Source organism: Dama dama, chromosome 23 (genome assembly GCF_033118175.1).
Source record: "Dama dama isolate Ldn47 chromosome 23, ASM3311817v1, whole genome shotgun sequence".
In the NCBI taxonomy this organism is placed as follows: domain Eukaryota; kingdom Metazoa; phylum Chordata; class Mammalia; order Artiodactyla; family Cervidae; genus Dama; species Dama dama.
The window spans coordinates 78,038,323-78,043,815 of NC_083703.1; the positions used below are offsets into that span (position 1 = coordinate 78,038,323).

The 5,493-nt window shown below is 56.5% G+C and overlaps 1 long non-coding RNA gene across 1 annotated transcript; it reads left to right on the forward strand.

Moving 5' to 3' along the window:
* The first annotated feature begins 1,996 nt into the window (after window positions 1-1,996).
* On the forward strand, window positions 1,997-3,410 carry LOC133044499 (uncharacterized). The gene is made up of 3 exons (XR_009689950.1): window positions 1,997-2,146; window positions 2,452-2,637; window positions 3,155-3,410. It is a non-coding gene; the product is annotated as an uncharacterized LOC133044499 (long non-coding RNA).
* Window positions 3,411-5,493: the final 2,083 nt, after the last annotated feature.

The following is a 5,493-nucleotide window of genomic DNA, read 5'->3' on the forward strand; positions in this document are numbered from 1 at the left end:
CCAGAACATGGTAGGAGATAGTATAATGAGCCCCAGGCCCCCGTCACCTGGCTTCCTCACATCTCAGCACTGGGCTATGTTTATTTCATGTCTGTAACACTCAGGGACTGGCGGGAAACAGACCCTTCTCGAATGGAACACCCTAGGGAGGGTTTATTGGAGACTTTTCGGACAGGATTAAGGGAACTCGTGAGGAAAGGTGCAGTGTGGGACTGGCCGCAGCGGGAAGCTGATGTCTGCTGCACTGAAAGGGTCCTGGCAAGGAGCTGAGTCCTTCCAGGACAGCCTGCAGGGAGGGAGCTGTCCCCGCACCCCCCTTGCCCTCCCCGCTGGGTCTTTGACGCTTCCTGCATTCAGAGAAGCCCCCAGGAAGCCGAGAGTGGGGCTGGTGGCATTCACGTGGGTCTGCTTCCCAGGCACGTACTAAGATGGGAAAGGCGCCGATCTAGAGGAACGAAAGAGGACATGTGTTGAATTCCCTGGTGACCCAGTGGTTAGGGCTCCATGCTTCCACTGCAGGGGGCACGGGTTTGATCCCTGATCGGGGAACTAGGATCCCACACACTACACAGCTGGCTGAAAAAAAAGAGGGTACGTGCATCACTTTATACCCCTACCCCCATCGGTGGTAGCCCCTGGTGTTGCTCTGATTTCAGTTCTGGCCCCTGGGATGTGACGGGTGATGTGGTTGAGGGAGCAGTCCTCACACTTAGCTCCCTTTTTGCAGCTGCTACATGCCTGCTGGTAACCTTTGTCATTTTCAAAGTGGTCTTTTAAGCACCTGGTAACTGAGCACTTAGCCTGCTGAGGAGTGTCTCTCACAGTTGATAACCTGAATTGTCACCTCACCAAGGTTTGGAGAACAGCAGGGTTTTGTGTAAGGCCGGGCCAGAGGTGGACTTGAACTTGGAGCAGTTGTTGGGGGAAATCATAGCCCTTAGCCACGACATCCTCTGCCCCACGGCTGAGGTTTCTTCCTTCTCTACTCTGTGAGGTTCCCAGGAGGACCTCCTGCTCACAGGATGTGATGCCTGGCTCCAGCTGAGGGTCCCGGGTACCCTGCCTCCCTCCTGGGAAAGGCTCTGCCACTATTCCCTGCATCAACTTGTGGGATGATTTGATGCTCCAGGACTCAGTTTCTCCATCTGGAAAATGGGCACAGTGTGGGCCCCTCATACAGGGAGGTTGTGAAGGTTTGGTGAAGTGACATGCAGGAAGCCTAGGGCTGGGCACACACGGGAGGCCGCCCAGTGGGCCCTGCTGGGTTTCTGATTTCCCTGGAGACGCCTCCTGGGGGCCGGATCTCCAGGTGGAGGAAGAACGAGGCCGGGCCCTGCGAGCCTGGGGGGCCTGGTCTCAGGACAATGCAGAGCATTGAGTTCATGCCAGCCCAGATTTGGGTTTAGAAAAATAGGTGCGTGATCTGGCCAGGACTCAGACAAAGGCCTGGGGGCTGGTTGACTGGGGGCGTCAGGTTACCCCTGCTACACAGTCGGTGCCCCCAGTAGCTCGTGGGGGTGTGGATTTTTCCCCAAAGATTATAATTAAATGAGTGATCAGGGCCCCTGGCGGAGGCCTCGGTAGGAGGGTTTCATTACAGGAAGGACTGCAGGTCCAGGACTTCCAGGCCTAGGGGGGCGTGTCCCTGTGACAGTAATAATGTGAGCAGCAGTGATCACGCCAGCCTGTGGGGTGTTTCCTGCAGCCAGGCCCCAGGTGAACAAGGCCGTGTGTGCCTTGTTTCTGTTGCGGCCCCGAGAGGCAGGTCCCAGGTCCCAGAGAGGCAAACAGGGGCTCGGAGATGCTTCGGAGTTGCTCCCCTCACCCCTTCAGCAACGTCGGGGTGAGAGGGTGCAGAGTCGCCTCTGCGTTCTCTTCTAGAAAGTGCGAATAACCTGACCTCATTGAGTTGTTGTGAAATTGAGTGGGCACGCGGGGAGGATGCAGAAGATGCCCCTTCTCTTCCTTCCTTTTTACCAGAATGAAGGAGGGCCAGGCTCTGCCTTTCGGGAGTGTGTCCCAGGAACGCCCTGTTCCTCACCCACCACCCCTTTCTGTGTGTGTCAGGCCTGCAGGCGGCATGCAGAGAGTGAGGGGAGGCTTCGGAGGAGGCTGCAGTGGGGCAGTTTCTGCCAGGGAGGAGATGGTGAGAGTCTGGTCTGGGCAGAAGCAGCAGCCAGATCCAAGGTCTGATGCTGGAGAGACAGTCTAGAGAGCATTGCAGGGACTGATAAGATGGTGGAGCTTGAATTTCAGCTCTTTCATTTCTTTGCTGTGTGACTTCTGGCGGGTCATTTGACCTCTCTGGCCTCAGTCTCTCACCCGTAGAATGGGCGTGTGAGGAAAAAAACCTTGCCCAGAGGGCCAGAGAGAACAGTGCCCTGCTGTTTAGCGTTATGTGCCACATAAGATAATTCTTAATAGAGGCTATCTTTTTTTCACTTCCTCCAGGAAGCCCACCCTGACCTCCTCTGGCTCTTGAGGCCACCTGGACTTCCTCTGTTGAAGAATGTTGCCTCTTTCACGTGCTAATCTCCCATCCCAAGCTGGACCCTCTGACTGGGACCCCAAAGAGGGCTGTATCTCCAGAGGCCGGCAAGAACCCAGCAGAGGGCAGCCGTGGGGGCCAGGTGTCGGGTGAGTGATGTCACTGAGCACCTGTCGTGTGCTGGACTCTTCACACACAAGTCGGTGTTTAACATCTTTCTTCTGGAATGCTGGCTTTGCCAAGACTGGAGCATAGTGCACACTCCAGAATTACGTGATGGAAGTGCTGAGATGACCTGGCCCTCAGAGGAAAGAAGGCTTTCTGAGGATGGGGCTTAGCAGATTGAGCTCATGAGACAATAAAAATAAGAAGAAAATAATAATTGTCACTATTCTTTATGATCTGGGATCATTATTTATTACGATCCCGGATCATAATAAATGGTTCATCTTCCCAGGGGGTTAGTACTGCTCTTGTGCCCATCTCGAAGATGGGGGAACTGAGGCACAGAGAGGTGAGAGTGGAAACCCCCAAGTCACACAGTCAGTGAGTGGCAGGGCCAGGATTAGACCAACGCTGTTTGACTGAGGAGGCTGTCCTGAGCCTATTACAACACACCTTCCCCTACTAAAAAGAGAAGTGCTGACTGCTGTACCCATTTTGCAGATGAGGAAACAGAGGTCCTGAGAGGGGAAAGGGCTGGCTTGTGTCTGGAAGCAGAGATGGTGGCTCAGCTGGAGACGTCCGAGGGAGGGCCCCATCCTCCCGGGTTAGTGCTCTCAAGGAGGCGAGCTGTCCCCTGCCTGCCGTGTATCTGGCCGATACCCCAGCCTCTGTTTACCCAGCCCAGCGCCCAAGAGCTGCCTCTTCCGCCTGCTCCGGAGTCTCGGGTGCCTTCACAATAGGATTCTCTGTCTGTGCAGCTGGTTTTCATTCAAGCCCTTTGTGCTGAAAATAAAAAAATGAAAAGAAAACTTGGCTCCTCCCCGCTGCTTTGCTTCCCAGGGAGAGAGGATCTCAGCCTTTTCTTTTCTGCATTCTGGGGCCCAGAGATGTCCATCATCTGTCCAAGATCACACAGCAGGGTTGGAGCCAGGACCTGGCCGTGGGCTCCTCATCCAGTGCTCTGTTCACGGTCTCCGCCCTCCGGCTTCAGGGCCGGTCACCCCTCCTGGCCCCTGTGTCTGCTTCTTCCTGACTCCGTCTTCCAGGCCTGCGGGGAGCAGAGGAAGTGGGACTGATGCTCCCCGAGGCTCACGATGTACTGGGCACCCTGCCACCCGCAGATCACAGGCTGCTCACTGCAGTGCAGTGAGGTCTTGTCTCCCCTCTGAACAGAGGAGGAAACCAAGGCTGCGAGAGGCGGAGGGCCCGAGGCCCCGCAGCTGGGGAGCGACAGAGCTGGGATTTGAACTCGTGCTCCCACGGCTGAGTCGCTGCCACATCTGGCGCCTCATCTGGGTCCTGGATGGAGGCCCCGGCCCCGGGGGTGATGGGGGATCCTGGAGGGAAGTGGGAGCCTGGGCAGGCCCAGGGTCCCGGACCGAGTCAGATGGGAACAATGGGTCCTCAGAGGTGTGGGTGGCCCTGGGTCGGGTGGGAGCTGGAGCCGGGGGCCGTGGGGAGAGGTGGTGGGCGGGCCCTGGAGACTCAGCACCTCTTGTCCCTTCCTCCAGCTTCTGGGTCAGGACGGGGGTCACTCTGGGCATCTCGGCACCCACAGCCAGACAGGCCCAGGGCTCCAACAGGAGGCAGAAGTGAGAGGCCGGGAGGGCCCGTGCGACGGGATGGACGGTGACCACACACTCGTGTTGACGGGGCACTAACTGCAGGCCAGGCGCTGGGCCGAGGGCCGTCCTGGGGCTCCCAACCAGCCAGGGGGCTGCGGCGGTGATTCACGCCCGTTCACGCGTGTGGAAACTGAGGCCCAGAGCGGCCCTCAATGCCTGCTTAGGGCCACACAGAGACCAAGAACTTTGGAAAGCGGGGCCCTCGGGAGTGAGCTGCCTGCCCCAGGAGGCATGCAAGCAGGGGTGAAGGGAACTCAGTGGGGGTCAGTGAGGACTTGGAGGGGAGTTAGGGAGTTAGGGTGTTTCACTGAACGTGGGGCCAGGGAAGCTCTAAGTTGGGGAGTGAATGAAGCCTCTTGAGCTGTTGTGGGGATGAAGCACATTACCGGGTGCTCTGGATTGGAAACTTGCCTGGTATGGAGTAGGTGCTCAGTGGATGGGCGGGTCCTTCATAGATCACCTGCTGCTTGCAGAAACAGCTGCTCACACTTAGGGAGCCCGCCACGGACCAGGCCCTGTGCCTTGATGCTGTTGAGTGCTCCCTGTGTCTCAGCCACTGTGCTGAGTGCTCATGGATTCTTGAGACTCATGACACCTCAGATGGACCCCTGCTGTCCTTGTTTTTTTTTTATATTTATCTATGTGGCTGGGTCGGGTCTTAGTTGTGGTATGCAGGATCTTTGCTGCATCATGTGGGATCCTTTGTTCTCCGATCTAATCCCACATCCAATCCATGTAGGCTCTCTAGTTACGGCTCGCGGGCTCCAGACCGCGGGGGTTCAGTAGTTGCGACATGCGGGCTTACTTGTCTCATGTGTGGGATCTTAGTTCCCCGATCAGGGATGGAACCTGCATCTCCTGTGTGGCAAAGTGGATTCTTAACCACTGGCTGCTTTTATCCCTATTGGCGGATGAGGACATGGGAGGCAGTCAGCATGGCGGGGTGCATGAGCTAGTGTTTCTCGGCCGTGTGGCCGTGGGCAGCTGCTAAGTTCCCTGGGCCTCAATCTCCCCCATCTGTACCATTATATATATCTACCCATGTCATCCTGGACTTCTAGAGTGAAGTTTTAAGTGTCATTCTAGGTGAGGGTTTAAGTGTCTGTGAGGCTGGCTTTTTTCTCGCCCAGGGACTGGAGAAAAATGTTGCCCTAAATGAAATCCTCTAAAAGCTCTTTTAAGGCCTTCTCACACCTCCTATTTTCTGCCATCTCA